The following is a 22,906-nucleotide window of genomic DNA, read 5'->3' on the forward strand; positions in this document are numbered from 1 at the left end:
TGTGTAACTCACCCCACCGTGTAACTCACCCCATCATTGTGTAACTCATCCCATTGTGTAACTCACCCCACTGCATAACTCACCCCACTGTGCAAATCACCCATCACTGTGTAATTCGCCCCACCGTGTAACTCACCCCATCATTGTGCAGCTCACCCCAGTGAGTAACTCACCCCACTGCATAACTCACGCCATCACTGTGTAACTCACCCCATCATTGTGTAACTCGCTCCATCATTGTGTAACTCATCCCATCATTGTGTAACTCATCCCATTGTGTAACTCACCCCATTGTGTAACTCACAGAGCTTGGTCATCCTGTCTAGTGTCACTGTTCTAAAAGCACTGTCAGGTCACTGAACCTGTGATTAGCCTGGGCTTTACCTACCCAGAAACCCTTCTGAGTGCCATGAGCACCTTTGTAGGCTCAGCTGTGAAGTTTCCAGATTCCACATGCACTTGCCCCATCAGGGGCCAGGATGCTGCCAGAGTTGTGTTCACCTCAGGTGTGTCATCACTGTAGCTGTTTTGGTCCGTAACAGCCTTGCAATGTTGGTGTGGACGTGGAAGCATGCAGGGAACAGTCGGCACTGGCATCGAGGCCCCTGGATATGGCCATCCCCCCTCGATGGCCCCAGGTCCTTTCAGCCTGGGGTGAAAGGGTTTATTTCCTCAGGGTTTATTTCCTAGGGAAACTCTGGTTTGGAACCATAACTGCGAAGAGGAAAGTCACAGAAGTTCAGTGGGATGATCCAACTTGCTTGCCAAGAACACACTGCTCCACTAAAATTCTCTTGTAGTTTCTACACCCAAGACATGGGCCAAATATTCAGAAGCCACTGGGACAGCCTGGGAAGGACAAACCTGGCCAGGGACTTTGTCAATCCTCCCCAGTCACACACGCTCAGGCCTCCCGTACCAGGAGAGGGGGTCTTGGCCCAGAGCTCACCCTCCTCGCTGAGGCACAGCTGGGGCATGCGTGGTCCATCAGAGCTAAGATGCTCTGCACTGTGCTTTTAAGGAGCAGGGATCCTGCCAGGGAGGACTCTTAGATGGAACCACGATAAGCAGTGATTTAGGGTCAGCCCCTATACGCACAGCAGATGCTGGGGGCCTGCTGAGCTTCGGAGCAGTGCACTTGCACTCCTGCCTCCCGGTTTGACCCGGCTCCAGCCTCTGTGCTCCATGCTGCACCCCAATCCCACCAGCACCAGCAGCTGACGGCAGAGGAGACGTTCTTTCCACGATAAGGCTTTGTTTGAACCAGCCATGAGTTCTTCCAGTAAACACAATTAGCACATAAACTGCATCGCGTGGTGAAAGGAATTAGGAAAATATGCCGTGTTTACTTTGTGGTTCCAAGAACTGATATCTTTAAACCTTTGATTTGCCAAGAGCTCAAATCGTGGACAGGAAAGGAGGGTAAACCCATCCCATCACTTGAAAGCAGCCGATGGATAAACAGCCGCCTGGCGTCTCCTCACAGCGCAACTCAGCTGCTGCTCCCGAGCTGTGCTTCCAAGTGCTGGGCTGCTTGGCCTCTGCCCCCAAGTGGAGGCTCCTGCAGAGCACAGCTGGGCCAGGAGCTGGGTGGCTTCGTTGATGCTGTCATTGCTGTGCCTCAGTTTCCATCCACAGACGAGGGGACCGTACAGGGCTCTTGAGCAGAACAAGATAGTTGTCATGAGACTCTGGGGGCTGCACCAAATGATGCTGGTCACTGAAAGGGAAGCAGACTGTGTAACCTGGACCGCATTGCCTCCACACCGCTTTCCAGAAGGTTCGTGAATAACCCACCCCTCATTTACATGTAATTAGGTGGAGACATAGACAGAGCCAGCCAGCAATCTGAGGGGCCCTTCTGCCTGTGGATGGCCCTGCTCTGTCCGTGCAGCAGCCTTTGGCTGTGCCCCGTTGCCCTAATCAATGCTTCTTCCACTGTCAGATTCTGTGTGAATCTCTCCTGATCACGCTTCCTCCACCATCGGCTCACATGTTAATTATCTCCTGATCAACGCCTCCTCCACCATCGGCTCAGGTGTGAATCTCTCCTAGTCAGTGCCTCCTATGCTGTCGGCTCACGTGTGAATCTCCCCTGATCAATGCCTCCTCCACCGTCGGCTCAGGTGTGAATTATCTCCTGATCAACGCCTCCTCCACTAACGGCTCATGTGTGAATCTCCCCTGATCAACGCCTCCTCCACTGTCAGCCCATGTGTGAATTATCTCCTGATCAATGCCTCCTACGCTGTCGGCTCACGTGTGAATCTCTCCTGATCAACGCCTCCTCCACTAACGGCTCATGTGTGAATTATCTCCTGATCAACGCCTCCTCCACTGTCAGCCCACGTGTGAATCTCCCCTGAGTGAAGCCGAGAGTCCTCTCGGACGGAGGAGGTCTGCCTGCCTTGGTTTTCTCTGCAGACCACTCACCTTGGTTCAGAAGCTTCCTCTCTTGAGGAAGGTGATTGCCTGCTAAAGCAAAAATTGTCAACACTTTCTGGAGAAATAGAATCCAGAGCCACTACACATAAAATTTATATTTGGGATAAAATCCAAAATTATTTGACATATGAAGACCAAGAAAAATATTACCAATCTTCAAAAGAAATGACAACTTTCAGTTTCCAACACTGAGATGAAAAGACTGTTGGAGTCACCAGACAAGTACTTTAACACAGCTATTGTAACTGTGCTCAGCAAAGTCAAGGTATGCTTATGATGAGTGAAAACATAAAAAATCTAAGCAGGAAAATATAAAATATTAAACAGAACCAAATGGAATTTTAAAACTAAAAAATACAATATTTGAAATAAAAAGTTCAGGTTTAATAGAGGAAAATAGTAGTAAACTTAAAGAGATTGATGAAATGCCATACAAATTAAAGACAGAAAAAAATGATTTAAAAAGCAAACAGAGATCTACCATAGCTGTCATCTCTTCAAAATGTCTATAAAGTGTTTTTGTAAGCCTCATAGTAATCATAATGCAAAAACCTATAATAGATACACTAAAAATAAAAAGCAATGAATTAAAACATACTACCAGACAAAATCACCTGACTACAAAGAATGACAGTAACAAAGGAGAGGAGAGGAGTTACAAGACAACCAGAAAACAAGCAACACAATGGCAGTAGTAAGTCCTTACTTATAAATAACCTCAATGGGTTGGCTCCACAGCAAAATTGAAGAAACAGTGGAAAGAATCAGCAAAACAGAAGTACAATAAAAATTACACAATCTGAACAAGAGAGAGAAAATAGACTGAAAAAAAATGAACGGAACCTCAGGGACTTCTGGGGCTATAACAAAAGATCCGAATTCATGTCATCCAAATCTCAGAAGGAGAGGAGAAAGAGGATGGAGCTGGAAAAACACCAAAAATAAAATGACTGAAAACTTAAGAAATTTGGCAAAAGACATAAACCTACAAATATGAGAGGCTGAACAAACTCCAAACAGGATACATTCAAAAAAATTCGTACCAAGACACACCATAGTCAAACTTCTGCAAAGTAAAAGCACAGAGAGAAAAGACATTTTACCTATAGGGAAAAGCAATTCAAATGGCAACAGATTTCTCATCAGAAACCATGGAGGCTAGAAGGAAGTAGCACACAAAACTGCCAACACAAAAGTCTGTATTCAGCAAAAATAATCTTCAGGATTGAAAGGGAAAATCGAGACATTCTTAACTGAAAGAAAACGAAGAACATTTGTCACTGGCAGATCCATCCAAAAAGAATGGCTAGAGGGGCTTCCCTACACAGAAAGAACATGATCAAAGAGGAAAACTTGGAATATCAGGAAGGAAGAACAAGGTAGCAAAAGTAAGGGTATATATAGCACGCCTTTTTTCTCCTCTCAAATTTTCTAAATTATATTTGATGAAGCAAAAATTAAACCACTGTAGCTCTAAATATGAATATATCTGGAGGAGATATTTATGACAATTATATCACAGATAGGAGATAAAAAAGACATAAAGGGAGGTGAAGTTTCTATACTTTACTCGAAGTGGTAAAATGATGATACGAGTATACGGTGATAAGCTATTTATATAAATGTAATATCTAGAGCAATCATTAAAAAGTAATATAAAGAGATATACTTAAAAACACTATAGACAAAACACTTAGACCAAACTTACCAGGAGTTATAAAAATTGTTCAAGTAACTTATGGGAAGACAGGAAAGGAAAAAAGAGCACTGAAAAACAGAAAAAACAGAAAACAAACAATAAAATGTCAGACTTAGGCCCTAAAATATCAATAATTACATTAAACATAAATGGTCTAACTACATTAATTAAAGACAAACATTTGTAGAATGGCTTAAAAACTGTGACCTAACTATGTGTTAGTTATAAGAAACTCACTTCAGATACAACAATATAGATGAGTTGAAAGTTAAAGAATGGAATAAAGTTTATCATGTAAACATTAAGCGAAAAAGAAGCATCAGTGATTACAGTACATCAGATAAAATAGACGACAGAACAGAGAAAATTGCCAGAGACAGAGAGGGACATTGTATGATGATAAAAGGGTCAATCCACCAAAAAGACATAGGAATGAACTCTAGACATGTATGCTCCTAAGAGTGATATACGAAGTATGTGAGGCAAAAATTAATAGAACATAAAGGAGAAATAGACAAATCTACAATTATAGTTGGAGACTTCAACATGCTTTTCTCTATAATTGATAAAATAACTAGACAAAATTAGTAAGAACATAGAACCCAATAACACCATCAACAAATAGAATCTAATCAACATTTACAGAACACCCACTCAGCAGCCCCGGAATATATGCTGTTTCCAAATGCCAATGGAATGTACACTAAGATAGAACATTCCCTAGGCCATAAAACGAATCTCAACAGACTTAAAAAGAATTTAAAACAGAGAATGTGCCCACTGACCACAATAGAATCAAGTTAGAAATCAGTAACAGAAAGATAACAAGAAGATGTCCAGCTGCTTGAAAACTAAACAGTACTCTTCTAAAGAATCCATGGGTGACAGAGAAAGTCAAAGAAAATCAGTGCACTAAACTGAGTGACAATAAAAATATAAATCAAAATTTAAGTGATATAGCAAATGCAGTACTGGCAGGGAAATTTATAATGCTAAATACCTATATTAGCAAAGAGAAAAGTTTCAAATCAATAATCTAAGCTCCCACCTCCAGAGCCTAGAAAAAGAAAAGCAAAATAATATTTTACCCAAAATAGCAGAAGGAAAGAAATAATAAGGATAAGAGCAGAAATCCACAAAGTTGAAAAAAGAAAAGCAAAAGAGAAAAATCAAGGAAACAAATAACTTTTTCTTTAAAAAGATCAATAAAATAGACAAATCTGTAGCAAGACTGACCAAAAAGAGAGAAGTCATAAATTATCAATATTAGAAATGAACAGGGGCCATCACTAAAGACCCTGCAGACATCAAAGGATATTAAAGGAATACTGCAAACAATTCTATGTAAATATGACCACTTAGATGAAATCGACCGATTCATTAAAAAAAAAACGACCCCAACACATCTAATATGAAATAGATCATTTGAATAGTTTTACAACTATTTAGAAAATTGAATTTGTAATTTAAAAATTGCCAAAAGTGAAATCTCCAGGCTCGGATGGTTTTATTGGAGAATTCTACCAAATGTGTAAAGAATTTATAATTCTACCCAATCTCCTTTAGAAAATAGAAGAGGAGAGAACACTTTCCAACTCATTTTACAAAATTAATGTTAATACCAAAACCAGGCAAAAACAATAACAAAAAAAGAAAACCATAGTTATTAACATAAAAATCTTATTATTATTATTATTATTTTTGAGACGGAGTCTCACTCTGTCTCCAGGCTGGAGTGCAGTGGTGCATTCTCAGCTCACTGCAACTTCCACCTCCTGGGTTCAAGCGATTCTCCTGCCTCAGCCTCCCAAGTAGCTGGGATTACAGGCACCTGCCACCACACCCAGCTAATTTTTGTATTTTTAGTAGAGATGGGGGTTTCACCACGTTGGCCAGGCTGCTCTCGAATTTCTGACCTCAAGTGATCTGCCCAAAGTGCTGGGATTACAGCTGGGATTACACTGCACCTGGCTGAAAAAATGAACATTGATTGATATTATACACCAACATTAACTCAAAATGAATCACAGCCCTAAATGTAAAACCAAAAACTACAGAACTTCTAGGAGAAAAATCTAGAAGCAGACAAATGTGTCTTAGCTATGACACAAAAGACCATAAACCATTAAAGAAAAACTTGGTAAATTTAGAACTTTTGTTTTGGGAAAGATACCATTAAGGAAAACAATAAGGCAAATCACAGAATAGAGAAAATATTTACAATACATATATCTAAACTTGTGTCCAAATAAAATAACTCTCATGCATCAATGAGAAGATGGCAAACGACCCGACGAAAAAGTGGGCAAATGACTTAGACAGACATAAAAGATATATGGGTGTTGAATAAGCATATCAGGAAAATGCAAATTAAAACCACAAAGAGATTCCAGTACAAATCCACTAGAAAGGGTGAAATGAAAAAGACTGACCATAGCTGGTATTATAATGTGAGGATGTGGAGCAACCAGAAAAGCCAGCACGTGGCACAATTTTGGAAAACAGTTCGAAAGTTTCCACCTATCATATGATGCAGCCATTTCCCTTGTAGGTGTTGATCCAGGAGAAATGGCAACATATGGTCACACAGATATTTACACAACAGCCAAAACCTGGAAACCACCTAAATGTTCATCAACAGAAGGTGGATAATCAGAACGTAGCACATTTAATGCAAAAAATTCAAACAAACACACAGTGACAGCAGATCAGTGGCTCCAAGTGCGGGGCTGAGGGGCCTAGCTGCAGAGGATCTGCAGAGTCTGGAGGGAGGGCTGGGTCGTTCTGTGTCTTGGTTGTGGTGGGTCATTGAATTGGATGCTCCAAAGGGTTTATTATACATGAATTATACTTCAATAAAGTTGATCTTAAAAACTTAAAAGGAAATTTCTAATCAAATTTTTAGCAAATCACATCTAGCCACATAGTAAAATAATAATACATAAGACTTGTCTGCGTTTATCTTAAGATCGCAAGATTGGTTCAATATTAGAAAATATAGTCATATTAATATATATTATACAATTCAAAACACTAATTCATCACATCAGAAAGGGAAGTAGGTCAAAAAGAGGAAATCCTTTGGTTTTCATCATTATTGCCGAAAAGGCAATGATATAATTTAGCCACCATACCTGAAAAATAATTATTGATAATCAGAAACAAAAGGAAACTTCCTTAACATGTTTTTGCTTTTTAAAGTCAGTGGAAAACGCACTTGAATGTGTTCTACATGCTCGCTTTTATTCACCCTCCTGGCTGTACATCAAAAGTCATACATCTCCCCGCTGAAGACAGGCTGCCTCTCCTTGGAGGCTTCACATCTGTTTTTGCCCAACACATTTCCACAACTCATTAGACTTAGAGATAACCAAGAGAGAAGAAAGGTGGGGGAGGAGAAGGAAAGCCTTATGCATTCCTCGGCCCCACCAGGCCAGCAGATCCTCCTGGTGGGAGCAGAAGTGGGGGTGGGGAGGCTCAGAGAGCAGCACCTGCGGGGCAGGGGCCGCTGACACCCAGGGAGCCCGACAGGACCCTGCCCTGAGCCCAGCTGTCCCAGAAACCATCCGGACTTCGGCCAAGTGCAGTCCCTGTAAGATATTCAAACGGCATATCCAATCCACGCAGCACTGAAAGGCTCCCTGGCTTCCTCCAACTGGGACTTGAGGACTTCTTCAGCCACAGAAGCAACTCAGGCTCCCAAATCTATCAGAGAAGACCACAGGGACATCTGCACCATGCACGAGTTGAGAGGAGCCTCCTGACCCTGAAGGTGAAACACCCGCACCCTCAGCACAAAAACAGGGGGCTTCTCCAGCTTAGGGCTGCCGCAGGAGACCCCCTGTATCCACAGGTTCTCTAGAAGCTTTACCAGTGCAGCAAAAGCAATCAACAAACAAAATGTGCAGTATTTGAAAGAAAGAAAAAGAAACTATCACCACCTGCAGACGACACATCCAAGCGTCTCTTTGTGCCAGGCCCTGTATACATTTTCCAGCCACTCTGTCTCATTCCACACTCATTTTGCAGAGACTCGGGACCTGCCCAAGGCTTACGTCTTGCAGATGCTACTCCTGGAATGCAAATGCGGGTCTGGTTGATTCCAGAGTCAGAATTTCAAGCCACAAAACTTTCCCAAACACCCCAAAGGATGGACTCAAAGTTAGTAAAATTAAGAGAGGAAATTACAATGATGGTGAGTAAAATCAGTATAGAAATCCAATAGCATTCCCAGATGCTAGCAATAACCACCTCGCAAGCAAGAGTGAGGGGGAGCCTGTTCGAAATAACAACCCAGCATCTTAAATACCCAGGACTCGTTAGGTCAAGAAATGAGTACAAAATTTATATTGAAGAAACAACAAATTTTGTAAGGAACTATAGGAAAAAATTGGGTCAGTTGAGAGATGTCAGCATGATACCAAAGGCAGAAACCAGAGATGGGAGGACTGGTAAGTCTGAGAGCATAAAAATATAAAACCCACCATGCACACATGTGTGAAGCAAACAGAAATGTAAAACTCCACTAAGGGACATGAAAAAGCATGTGACTAGATGCAGAAACATGCTGGACACTCGGGAGCCTTTATATTTGCTGAAATATCTGGTCAAATAAGTGAAAAAATCTGGTAAAGCAGGGAATTGACAAAGATATATATACATATCAAACGCTTCATTTTAACTTAAAATATATGAGTCTGAATTGATTTGATTCTTGTGAGAACATCTCTGTGAGGCCTACTCTTTGAATTTGTTTTTTCCTGGCAAAAAGAAAAGAAATTTTAAAAATCTTATAATTCATCACTCTTGATTTTAAGCTTTATTTCCTTAAATTAAGGCAAGAATTAAAGATGCTGTCATGGTGATCCAAGGGCAGAATCCCTTTGAATGTTATTTTCCTCCAATTTTTACAGCTTTCTTGCATGTATTTGGTTTTGTGGCATTAAAAAACACTTTGCCAGTTTGTCTCCACCAAGCCTTCCTAAGCGCTCTCCCACTCTGCAGTCCCGGCCCATTCCCAGGAGGTAGCGATGCATGCAGAGGGCACCAGCGGGCCTGGCAGCCACCCTTGGCTCTGCTGAACCTTAGCTGTGGGAGAGGCCACTTGGGCCCCTGGCTCTGGATGTGTGTGGAGGGATGGAGGGGCGCAGGCTGGCCTGGCACGTGGCCTATGTGTGGCCAGCCAGGACAGCTGGCACCACACTTGACAGGAAAACTCAATATTTGATTCCCTAATTCCTCCCCTAGGAATTTTTCCTAATGGAACTGAGTGCCCACTTCATAGTAGTGGTTATCTCTGCATAAATATTCTTTCCTTCTTTGTGTTTTCCTGTATTTTTCAAATGGTCTGCAATCTACATGGATTACTTTTATAATTAGAAAAAAATTAATTGTAAAAACATTGTTTGAAGTTTAAAGAGTGCCATCTTGGTTACTACTCAAGCTTTTCGTGTTAACCCAAACTATGGCGTCCATCTCTCATAGGAAGGTCTGCTTCGGTGAGAATGCACTCTAGACAGGAAATTACCCACGTTGATAAGCAGGGCCTGCCTATGTTTTTAAATTTCAGGTTCCCTAATAAAAGGAGTAGGATAAAATGCCAGCGTGCTGACATTTCAGGATACTGCCGCCCGGGTGGGGCTGGGCACTGCGCTGCCCACTCTGTTCTGACTCCCACTGTCCTCTGACTCTTCCTGAGTTGCCCTGCCATGTTCCCACGGGGAAGGTGTCACACCCAGTGCCAGTGGATGATGATCAGAGGGATATGACAGGGCTCTAGGTGGTACCTGGATGGATATTTTAAAAAACAGTTACTGATTTATTTTAGTGTGCTGTAGAAAACAATGAGCAGCACGACGGGCCTGCAGTCTCACACAGATGTATTTAAGTGTAAACGTATTTTACATTTAAATGTACTTAATGAGTCTGTTGAAGACGCCCTAGGTAGAAAATAATTCAGAGCACGTAGATATGGCAGAGCTTGGAAATCTGCACACAGAAGGGTGCGATTTGGGAAACTGTCATATGAAATCACACTCGGATGGCACATTACAAACACAGCAGGTCGCATCTGTGTTTTCACTGCTTTTAAATATCTTTTAGCAGCGCATTCTATGCAGGCACCGGTTCTGATTTACTTAAGAAGATGGTCTTAACTTCCCTTTGGTGGGTATTGTCATCCTTTCTCTTACTTGGTGTCAGTATTATTGCAATAGGATACACTGAAGTTTTGAATAGTTTATTAAACAAATCTTTACTTCCTAGATACAGCTATATTGACTTTTTCCTAAGTACTACACTTTTGAAATAAAATAAAGCCTCACCTCAGTAACAGAAGTGGGGTCCAGAACATCCCGTGGGTGGGATGTGGGGGCATTTCTGCAAGGTCCAGTGGCCCCTGCTGGGACCCTACCTCTGGCTTCAACTGTGACGCAAAGATTCTGGGTCTTGTGGCTGCCTGGGGCTTCCAGGATTCAGCAAGGATTCCAGGGCTCTCCTGGGGAGTAGCTGTCGTTTCATCAGCCTGACAGAGAGATTGCTCCTGGGGAAGCCTGTAGACGCAGGACTCCTGCCTTGTTGAAGGATCAGATGTAGTAAGCAAAGAGGGAAGGTGAGGAGGCTGCCAAGCACCGGGTCAGTGGGTGCCGCTTAAGAGAAAGTGTTGGCCAGGCCTGCAGGGGCAACCAGGACCCAGCCCTTTGATTTGTTACCTGTAGGGCCTGCTGGGGCTGGGATGCAGGTTGGTGACAGACTCAAACCTGCCGTAACCTTTTCCTCAAAGTGTCCTCATTCCAAAGTCTAGGGGATTAATTTCAAAATAGTTAGATAGCCCCCTTGTATTTCTTTGTGGGTGTTTACATGATCCTTCCTCTTTCTTTATCACCTTAAAACCTGACAAGCAGGTGCCTGGGGATGGGGCTGGGGTGATGAAATTTTTTAGCATTGCTTTGGATGAGGCTTTCTGCGTGTGAAATCAATGCCAAGATGCACTTTGAGTAAGGAAGCTTTCTGGAATTAACCTTTGAGTTACTTATTTCCATGTTGCTGATAAGGGCTTGAAAGTTCGGTCTGTGTTGCCAACACGGCCCTGATTGCTTATTAACTGCGTGATCTCGTACAGGTCACTGATTCTTCTCAAGCCTCAGTTTCCTTATTTGTAGGTGGAGGCAGGGACGCCTGCCTCGTGGGGTCGCTGTGAGACTGAGTGAGGCCTCTCCACCCACGTGTGCTGCAGTGTCCGGCACACCGTGTGCTCAGTAGGCAGGGATTGTCATCCTTCTTGTTACAGCCACCACCACATTTGTCCCTGGTATTTGCCAGTGTATTAGTCCATTCTCACACTGCTAGTAAAGACTTAAACGAGACTGGGTAGTTTATAAAACAAAAGAGGTTTAATGGACTCACAGTTCCACATGGGTGGGGAGGCCTCACAGTCGTGGTGGAGGCGAAGGAGGACCAAAGACACATCTTACAGGGCGGCAGGTGAGAGAGCGTGTGTGGGGGAGCTGCCCTTTATAAAACCATCAGATCTTGTGAGACTTATTCACTATCACAAGAACAGCACAAGAGAAAGCCACTCCTGTAATTCAGTTACCTCTCACCAGGTCCCTCCCACAACACGCGGGGATTATGGGAGCTACAGTTCAAGGTGAGATTTGGGTGGGGACACAGCCAAACCCTATCAGCCAGTGAGACTTTGGGACCCATCCTTCCAGGCTGCGACTCCCTCACTGTTGTCTTCACGCACTTCTGCTGCGCCTGAGCTGCAGTCACCGTGGCAACTGGGACTGACCTCTTAAAGTATCTGTTATAACCACAAGCTTAGTGTCAGAATACTACTAACCTGTTTTGCCTTTGCAGACTTATTTTAAAAGTAGTGTGAATTCAGATGTGTTTGATTAGCAGCTTTTCACTGGAGTGGCCGCCCAGCACAGCTAGGGGTCTTCCGCAGGTCTCGCTGCCTCTGCACTCCTGTGCCTCCAACGGAGCAGCCATTACTCAGACCAGGCTGGTCTTATTCTCCAGCTTCCTCATTATTTTGGGGGAGTTCCTCACAGCCTCCTGTTAGTTCTCCTGATTTTGTGTATTCTTATTCTCACGTTGCCCATGTTTGGCCTAGGAGAAGGCGCCTCTTGGCCGGCTTCCTGGAGGACTCTTGCTTTCTTGCATGCCACAGCGGTGACAGATCCTGCAAGGCCCTCCTGGTAAAGTCATTGGCAGATCCCTGTCTTTGAAAGTGTTCATATTTGGAAGAAAGTGAGTCCAAAGCTGCGAATGTCCGTCCTGCTGCCAGAGAGGCAGACAGCTGAGTGCTATTGTTTGGGAATCTGTGAGAACTTTGCTATGGCAAAATCCCTGGCCACCAACAGCAGCCTCCTGAGGAGAGCACTGAGACAGTAAAGGTGCCTGGAGGCGATTTGCACCCATGGACCAAAAAATTTAATTCCCCCTGAACTTTATCAGTGGATGTAGCAATAATTGGCTTCACTAGTGCTGTGTTCGTTGGCAAGTGGAGATCTTCTCTGTTCCTCAACTGTGTAGAGGGGGAAACGTGTGGGGAAGTCATCCACATGGCGCTGGAGACACAAATGGATGCGCAGTGTGCAGAGCCCCAGGGATGTGGACTCAAGGTCTCTAGGAACTGTGTTCATGGGAGAGGAGAGGGTGCGGAGGACATGACAGGGAGCCGTAGAAGCCAGCACACAGGGTGGGGCCGGCGTCCCTTTGGAAGTTTCCATTGTAATACACTCATGATAGAAAAAAAAAAATGTAAAAGAAATCACCTAGAATCCCGTCACCCAGAGACACCACAAACCATCCTTGGACATCTTGCCATATTTCCCTTAAGAACTCTTATATTGTAGTTCAATAAAAAAAGGTTGTGCTCGGCCGGGCGCGGTGGCTCAAGCCTGTAATCCCAGCACTTTGGGAGGCCGAGACGGGCGGATCACGAGGTCAGGAGATCGAGACCATCCTGGCTAACACGGTGAAACCCCGTCTCTACTAAAAAAAATACAAAAAACTAGCCGGGCGAGGTGGCGGGCGCCTGTAGTCCCAGCTACTCCGGAGGCTGAGGGGAGAATGGCGTAAACCCGGGAGGCGGAGCTTGCAGTGAGCTGAGATCCGGCCACTGCACTCCAGCCTGGGCGACAGAGCGAGACTCCGTCTCAAAAAAAAAAAAAAAAAAAAAAAAGGTTGTGCTCATATGTCATATATATAATTTTATATCTTTTAGAACAGAATTATCACAGATTACTTGATCATAACTCATGGATGGAACATTATTAGTTCTTGATAAATGTTATTCTTTCTTTCTCCATGACCATACATTCAGAGAATTTACCACAGCCACTTAATAACCTCCCTATTCGACATTTTGTCAGTGTACACTTTTCACTAGTATTAATAATGCTATACTACAATGAATATTTTTGGCCATAGATTTTCTGCATTTTGAGTTCTTTCCCTTGGATAAATTCCCAGAAGTAGAATGTTGGGACAACAAATGCCTTTAAGACTCTTCATAAATATCACCTGGCCGGCCTGACAGCATCCAATGCTTTGAGTTAAATACAATATATTCAGTACCAAAACATTTGTATTTTGTTGGAGAGTTCTGAGAAGTTTGTTTTTCTCCCTTGAAGAGCTGTGCAAACCATGTTGCATAGTGAGTAGTGTGGTGTTAGGAGGAGGACACTAGGAGCACTGTGGTCTTCCGATACTTGTGGGGTACCTACTGTGTGCACCCAACACCCTTGGTGCTGGGAGGGATGAAGAAGAGACTCAATCCTCAGGGCATGGCGTCTCCTCCTGGAGGCCTGGCCTGGAGTGAGGGTGACGCCTGGATGTTCATCGTGGAAAAGCCCCTGGGGAGATTCTGAGCAGGCCTGGTGGACACAGACGTGGACAACGTGTCCCAGAGCCTCCTGGTCATGATGCAGGAGAAGCTCGAACTCACACTCAGCCCTGGTCGTGACAGAAGAACAGAGAGGAATAAGAAATGCCTTTGGGAGCTCCCGACCCGAGGAAGGGAGAGGATGTTCTGTACCATTGTTCTGGAAGCTTAGGTCTAATTTTTCAGTTACTCAGTTACTGTGGCTTTGAGGCTGGATAGCTTCGTGTATTTTGTTTCCTGAAATGACCCCACAGGTTCTACAGAGCAGGAGAAAAGGCTGGACAGGTGCTCCCGGTGGATGAGACGACCTTCCCTCCCCCTCGGTCTGGGAGTCTGTGATCTTCAGGGCCAGCCTCCAGCTGGCAGGCCCCACCTGGAAGCTGAGTGTGCCTCTGCTGGTGGTCCCAGCCTTGGCAAGGCAGCTTCATCGCCCTCCAGCCTGCGGTGGTTTTGATAAAGCGGCATTTCTGCCTTGTTGGAGCCTGGTTAGTGATGATGCATCTTAGTTCAGGCCTTTTGAGTTTGAAATAAGAACCCCAACCCTTGGATGAGCCAGAACTGCCTTGGTTTGCTGGTGTCAGTTCAGAGCATTGAAATTCCTGCTTCACTTTAAAGAAAAATCTGTGCAGTAAGAATCTGTGTTTCTAGACTGCGTGGGAGAACTCTGAACTTTCTGTCACTTATTTTTAGAGATGTCCCAACAATGATTCCCTCTGCCCAGCCTCTGCCTGGGGGAACCCACCTTCCCGTCTCAGGTGAGCCTGACCCCTTTCCCACCCCTTGGCTGCTGTTGGACTTCAGAACAGATTGCAGGCAGCAGCTGCAAACCTCAGCTTCCGAAATGTCACTCGCTCATTCACTTGCCTGTGCAATCATCTCTCTAAACTTCCTATTGGGGCCAGTTCTGCGAGTGTGTCTAGGGCCACACATGCAACGGTGGGCAACGCCTGCACTCACTGGCACGATGGGTCTGGCCCTCCAGGACAGACCATGGGCCCGTCACTGGGCCCGTCACTTCCAGAGACTACCCCTCCTCTTTAGCGAAGTGGGGAATTTGTCAAACACTGGCCCTAGCAGGCATAGCACAGCACCTGGGTTCTAACAACCCGTGAGGGGAAAAAAGGTGCAGGACACTAACGGGGCCACGTTTCTTCATGAGGACTTTACGGTTCTGCACAAGAAGGTGAGTGAATCTCAGACACAAAACGTACATTCTGCGTGGTGTCATGTCCGTGACTTTTTTTTTTTTTTTTTTTTTTTTCCTGAGACGGAGTCTCGCTCTGTCGCCCGGGCTGGAGTGCAGTGGCCAGATCTCAGCTCACTGCAAGCCCCGCCTCCCTGGTTTACGCCATTCTCCTGCCTCAGCCTCCCGAGTAGCTGGGACTACAGGCACCGCCACCTCGCCCGGCTAGCTTTTTGTATTTTTCAGTAGAGACGGGGTTTCACCGTGTTAGCCAGGATGGTCTCGATCTCCTGACCTCGTGATCCGCCCATCTCGGCCTCCCAAAGTGCTGGGATTACAGGCTTGAGCCACCGCGCCCGGCGTCCGTGACTTTCAAAAGCAGACCACACTTACCTCTGATGGGGGACATCAGGATGTTGGTTGCTCTGGTGGGGAGTGGGGGGCAGGGGTTGGGGGTTGCTGAGAAGGGTGTGCAGAAGTGTTCCGATGAGAGGCTGTGTTTCTATTGGGGTGAGAGTTGCATAGGAGAAGCAACTGATCAAAACTGCACAGTGAAGATTTGTGTATTTCATTATTTGCCTGTTTTTCCTCCCAAATCCCTCACTCAGATGCAATGGAATAGGAGCACTGAAGACGCAGACAGCTGAACACCACGCTGTTGCCCGAGGCTGGTCTGGCTGCTGGGGCTGCACGCCAGGCCGGGGACTTGGGTTCTCCACGTTTATGCCTCTTTCCCGGCCTGAGAATAAACCAATAGAGAAGAGGAGGTCAGGAACTCGGTGAGTGTGCCGTCCAACGTGGTGAGGTGAAGGCAACAGTGCCCACCTTAGAAGTTGGTCGTGAGGATTATGTGAGTTAATTTACAAAGAGCACCCAACATGCCCAGGGCTGTGGTGGTTTTGTGAACATCATCAAAGTCTGGTAAACTGTTTTCCACTCAGCTGTGGCTGCAGTGCTGGGAACACTGGCTGCCTAAGGTGCGGGAGGTCGGACTGCAGCCTGGGCCCTCTCAGTCCAGATTCCCCAGCTCCACTGGACAGAGAGGCTCACCTTTGGAAACATCCCAAAAATCCACTTGTGTTATTTTTGTTGGTTTATTACTAAACGGACATGTGATTTATTTGGCATGGCAACTCTGCCTTTTCCCAAGAGGTTCCCGGCTTGGGGTGTTACCTCAGATGGAGGGCTGAGGCTGTCTGGCCCCATCCTGGTGAGTGGTGGGCAGAGACGTGGTGTCCGAACCACATCAGAAGTACTGGAAGGGGGTGTTAAAATCTCTGTCCACACTGGAAATTAATAAAACACATTACTCCCCACAGATAGGTTGCAAAGCCTTGGTCTACAAGGCCAGAGACTTTTTCCTGTGGGCTCAGCACCATCCACAGCCTGAGAGCAGAGAGAACAGAGAACAGGTGAAGCAGCTGTGACTAAAGAACCTGCCCTGCCTTCTCCTCTAGGGCAATGGGGGCAGGTCCAGGGTGTCCTTTGGCTTTAGCCAAGCTCTACCATGCAGACAGTAAGACAAGAGCAGAGCTGCGACAACCACCAGGCCCACGATGTGCCCCCAGCCACCCCACAGAGAATTCACTGTTAATACCATGTTACTCCCCGTACAGATCCCGCATTACCCCATTGTCAGTCCTGCTAGCTGTGGACCACTAAGCTCAAGGGCCTGTCACTGCCTCTTGCCACAGTCCGTGTCCATGAACAGTGTCTGCAGGGCTGCTCTCTCAGGGCTCCGAAGGGAAGCGGATGGTGGAAACCTAGATGTTGGGAGACACAGCTCATGGCAGTGGGCATCTCCCCACTTCAACCTCACATATTTTTCACATGGGTCAGGAACCACAGAGCATTCCAGCCGTTCACAGACATGGACATGAGGTCAGTATTTCCTGCTGACCTTCCTCTGTGGAATGTGAGGGCTCCTGCCCCGTGGGCCCCAGTTGGGAGCAGCACTCCTGGTCCATCTGCCAAGCCAACTGCTTTTCCTCCTTCTCACCTCTCTGCAAAGCATACTTTCCTCACCACGAAAGGGTAGGATAAAAGGAAGGAATGTACCAGCCACATGCCAACCGTCACTCTCCCTCTCTTCAGCATAAACCTTCCAATTTCTTACAAGCCTTTCCCATCTAAAGCCAACTGGCGCATCTCAAATAGCAATATATGATTCTGAGATTAATACTAGAACCTTATTAGTGCAAAACAAAGCCCAGTTTGCTGTAGGCTGAGATGTTTTGGCTCATCTAAGGGAGTTTAGTTATTTTAGCACCACAAAGATATTCTCTAAAAACATATTCTCCTGAAAGGCAGCACTAGACAAAAAGACTAATGATACCTTGTGCTGCTGGGTAATCTCAGGTGGGCCCTTAACTTTTCCAAATCACAGTCTCTCAGGAGGCTGCAGATTAGTAGGTTCCCGTGGCCTCTTTTGAGCTCTGGCACTAGACAAGGTGGTTTATAATGGGAAGGGGCAAAAAGTGAGCTGCAGAGTCTATAGACTTAGTTAGAATTCTGGTGTTTCAAGTTTCCAGGGGTGTGACCTCAAAGAGCATGTTTAACTTATTCTCAGGTACCCTATCTGTGAAGAGGGCATGGCAATTTAAGGGTTAATACAGAGGATTCAAAATAAAATATTTAAATGATAAATTTTTCAATAAATGATATTAGGACAATTAGTTATCCATTTTACTAAAACAAAATTCCTTCTCTCTAGTCTTTATTTCATGTATTAAAATACACTTCAGAGGATCAAAGATTTCAATTAGGCTGGGCACAATGGCCCACACCTGTAATCCCAGAACTTTGGGAGACTGAGGCAGGAGGATTGCTTGAGGCCAGGAGTTTGAGTCCAGCTTGGGTAACATGGTGAGACCCAGTCTCTACCAAAAAAAAAAAAAAAAAGAAAGAAAGAAAAAGAAAGAAATTAAACATTTTAGGCTGTAGAGATAAAAAGAAAAAAAAAATTAAAATTCCACTGGGCATGGTGGTGCACGCCTGTAGTCCAAGCTATTCAGGAGGCTGAAGTGAGAAGATTACTTGAGCCCAGGAGTTTGAGCCTGTGCTGAGCTATGATTGTACCACTGCACTCCAGCTTGAGTGACACAGCAAGACATTGTCACAAAAAAAAATTAAAATTAAATTTAATAAAAGTTGTTATAAAAAAAGATTTAAATGTGGAAGAAGAAAGAGGGCACTCCCTCTGTGGTCGCCACTGGCTCTCAGAAGCAGTGGGTGAGCAGAAGGCTCTGCTCTGATCCAGGAGCACTGACATCTATGAAGACGGAAACTAAGAAAAATTCTTTCTGCTATCTTTCCCTTCAGTAATGCTTATCTTATGAACACTCAACTGAAAAACCACGCCACCTAAAAGTAGGAAAGATGGCAATTCTAAATAGCAACTATCACCCCAGGGAGACCCCTCAGATATGTGAGGAATCAGGCCATAAATGTGCATTTGCTGGATATCATATACCACGTCATCTCTATGATTACAGATTTCAAGTATAATTTTTACTCACTTAACAATCTCACTGTAGCAGTGACCGATAACGTGAAAAATGTGCTATATCCAGTGCTGCTGATGGGTACACAGACAATTCTTGCTGCAATTATTTCTGAATCTAGCCAGATCCCGGAGTCATGAAGATATAAACTCTGTGAGAGCAGGGACCATCTCTCTTTCTCGCATTATAGGTACTTGATAAATACTCATGGCTGAAAAAAAAAAGAAAGAGGGAAAGAGAAAAGCAGGGCAGGAAAAGAAAAGGAAGAGAAAGACAGAAAGTAATAGAAAGCAAAGGTGCATATTTTTATAATCTTAGAATGAAGAAGACCACTCAGGAAAATCTTAACACCTCTCTGGATAAAAAATTCAGAAGGCACTGCAAAAAACAAAGCTGATAAAACATATTTACACTTTTAAACTCTTTGTGGAAAAAAATATGGTAAATAAAAGACAAACTGGGGGCTGATGATTTCCATAACTACAAAGCATGCTTACCAATTAAAAATAGAGAACAGTCCCCAACTTTTGGTAATGGCAGAATAGTCCCCACTGAACCAACCTTTCCACAGGTAACAGCTATAAACTTTAGATAAAATATGGGGGGAAAACCTGCTTGAAGGCACTGGAGTGTGACTAGACGCAGGCAAACGCTGGAGTTCTTGTGGTGATGGAAATGTCCTGTGCTTCAACTGCACTAATGTTTGTATCCTGATTGTGATGTTGCTCTGTAGCTTTGTGAGTTGACATTGGGGGAGGTTGGGTGAAGAGGACACAGGATCCCTGTGTTACTTCTGTGTGTGAATCAACATATACTTCAAAGTAAAGTTTAATTTTTAAGAAGTCAATTTATGGCTGGGTGCGGTGGCTCATGCCTGTAATCCCAGCACTTTGGGAGGCCAAGGTGGGTGGATCACAAGGCCAGGAGATCAAGACCATCCTGGCTACCACGGTGAAACCCTGTCTCTACTGAAAATACAAAAAATTAGCCAGGTGTGGTGGCAGGCACCTGTAGTTCCAGCTGCTTGGGAGGCTGAGGCAGGAGAATGGTGTGAACCTGGGAGGCGGAGCTTGCAGTGAGCCGAGATCATGCCCCTGCACTCCAGCCTGGGCAACAGAGCCAGGCTCCATCTCAAAAAAAAAAAAAAAAAGAAAGCCAATTTATATAATTTATATGATTAGAAAATAAAGGATTAATTCTAATCCTCAACAGATGTATAACAAATGTTTGAAAATCAACAACCATTAATGATTAAAGAAAAAACCCAGGAAGCTTGAAATAGAAGGAAATTATCTCATACTGATAAAGAACATTCTTAAATACCTAGAGTGAACATGATACTAGTGAAATATCAGTTTCCTCTTAAGATAGGAAACAAAGCAAAATTGACCATTCTAACCATTTCTTTCCACCATTGTCATAGAGGGCATGGTTAGTGCAACATGGCAAGAAAGAAAGCCAGATAAACAAAATCCTCACAGCAAAGACTGAAGGTCTGTTTACCTCAGCTCCTTTGATCTAACACATCATGTCCAGATTTCAAGAAAAAATTACAAGGCATGCCAAAAGGCAAAAAATACTGTCAGAAGACACAAAATGAGCATCAGAACCAGCTCAGATATGGTAGAAATTTAGGAATTATCAGATCAAGAATTAATGTGCTAAGGGCTCTAATAATAGAAAAAGTGAACAATATTAAAAAAATGAATGGGTAAGATTGAAATGCAAAGAAAGTGTAAAAAGGAAATGCAAGAAATTATAAACACTGTAACAGAAGTGAAGAGTGCATTTAATGGCTTCATCAGTGAGCTGATAAGAAAAGAATCAGCCTGACATGTGGGACAAAGAAACCTCAAGATAAATTAAAAAGTATTTTGAACTAAATGAAAATGAAAATGCAACCTATCAAAATTTGTGAGAATCAGTGAAAACAGAGCTTAGAGGGAAATTTACAGCATTGGATGAATATACTGGAAAATAATAAACATCTAAAGTCAATAACTTAAAATTCCATCTTAAGAAAATAGAAAAAGAAGAGCAAATCAAATGTAAAGTAAGCAGAAAAAAATAATAAAAATTAGAGCAGAAATCAATGAAATTGAAACAGAAAAACAATAAAGAAAATCAGTGAAATAAAAATCTAGTTATTTAAAAACATTAATAAAATTGATAAACCTTTAGCCAGACTAGTCAAGAAAAAAAAAGGAGAAGACACAAACCTCTAACATTAGAAATGATAGAGGGACATCACTATAGATCCCATGGACATTAAAAGGATAATACCTGAATATAGCGAACAACTCTATGCCCAGAAATTTGATACCTAGATGAAACTGACTACTTACTTGAAAGACACAATCTACCAAAACTCACACAAGGAGAAATAGATTATCTTAATAGACATATTTATTATAGAAATTGGATCGATAATTGATAATCTTCCCAAAGACAAAACACTGAGACTAGAAAGGCTCACTGGTGAATGCTACCAAACATTTAAGGAAGAAATTATACCATTTTTCTACCATCTGCTCCAGAAAACAGAAACAGAGAAAATACTTCCTAATTCATTCCATAAGGACAGCATTACCCTAATATCAAAATCAAAGACAGTACAAGAAAGGGAAACTAAGGACCAATATCTCTCATGAACATAGATGCAACAGTTCTCAAAAAGTATTAGCAAATTAAATTCAACAATGTATAAAAAGAATTCTGCACCATGATCAAATAGGCTTTATTCCACTTATGCAAGGCTGGTTCAACATCCAAAATTCAGTAGTGAAATTAATCACATCAACAGGCTAAAGAAGAAAAATCATATGATAATGTCAGTAGATGGATAAAAAGCATTTGACAAAAATCCAACACCCATTCATGATACAGACTTTCAAAAAACTAGGAATAGAGAAGAACTCCCTTAATTTGACAAAGAACATCTGCAAAAACCTACAGTTAACGTCATACTTAATGGTGAGAAACTAGACACTTTTCCCCCAAGATTAGGAAAGGGCAGAGTTGTTTCTTTTCACTTGCTCCTATTCAACATCATATTAAAATGCAGTAAGACAAGAAAAGTAAATAAAATGTATGCAGATTGGGATAGAAGACATAAAATTTTCTTTGTTTGCAGATGACATAATTGTTTAGATAGAAAATGCCCAAGAATCAACAATTTTAAAATCCCTCCTTAAACTAATAAGTGATTATAAGAAGGTTGCAGGATCCAAAGACTATAAATAAAATATCAATTGCGTTCCAATATACCAGCAATGAACAACTGAAATTTAAAATTTAAAAAATACCATTTCCATTAGCCCCAAGTTAAAAAAGGAAAAATATGTAGGTGCAATCTAACAAAATATGTATAAGATCTATGTAAGGAAAACTACAAAACTTTAATTAAATAAATTTTTAAAATCCAAGAAAATGGAGAACTGTTCCATATTCATGGGTAGGAAGACTCAGTATTGTCAAGATGCCAGTTCTTCCCAACTTGCTTTAGAGTCAATATATTCCATTCAAAATTCCAGCAAGTTATTTTGTGAATACCAGGAAACTGATTTTAAAGTTTATGTAGAAAGGCAGAAGACCCGGAGTAGCCAACACAATACTGAAGAAAACCAAAGTCACAGAACTGATACTACCTGACTTCAAGACTCACTATACAGCTATGGTAATCAAGACTGTGGTGCTGGTGAAATAATAGACAAATGGATCACTGGAGCAGAACAGAAAGTCCAGAAAAAGACCCACACAAATATAGTCAACTGATGTTTGAAAAGAAATGAAGACAATTCAAAAGAGAAATGATAGTCTTTTCAACAAATGGTGCTGGAACAATTGGATATCCACATGCAAAGTTTAAAAAGTGAAATTAGGGCCGGGCGCGGTGGCTCACGCCTGTAATCCCAGCACTTTGGGAGGCCGAGACGGGCGGATCACGAGGTCAGGAGATCGAGACCATCCTGGCTAACACGGTGAAACCCCGTCTCTACTAAAAATACAAAAACTAGCCGGGCGAGGTGGCGGCGCCTGTAGTCCCAGCTACTCCGGAGGCTGAGGCAGGAGAATGGCGTGAACCCGGGAGACGGAGCTTGCAGTGAGCTGAGATCCGGCCACTGCACTCCAGCCTGGGCGACAGAGCAAGACTCTGCCTCAAAAAAAAAAAAAAAAAAAAA

The 22,906-nt window shown here is 43.3% G+C and overlaps 1 long non-coding RNA gene across 1 annotated transcript in view; it reads right to left on the bottom strand.

Moving 5' to 3' along the window:
• LOC111546364 overlaps positions 1 to 16,847 on the bottom strand; it is a 21,470-nt gene extending 4,623 nt beyond the window's left edge. The window contains exons 1-3 of the long non-coding RNA XR_004228685.1: positions 16,828 to 16,847; positions 15,616 to 15,724; positions 13,882 to 14,110 (exon numbers count right to left, since the gene is read on the bottom strand). This is a non-coding gene — a long non-coding RNA (uncharacterized LOC111546364). The remainder of the gene's footprint in view (positions 1 to 13,881; positions 14,111 to 15,615; positions 15,725 to 16,827) is intronic.
• Between the last annotated feature and the right edge of the window lie 6,059 nt (positions 16,848 to 22,906).

Source organism: Piliocolobus tephrosceles, chromosome X (genome assembly GCF_002776525.5).
Source record: "Piliocolobus tephrosceles isolate RC106 chromosome X, ASM277652v3, whole genome shotgun sequence".
NCBI lineage: Eukaryota > Metazoa > Chordata > Mammalia > Primates > Cercopithecidae > Piliocolobus > Piliocolobus tephrosceles.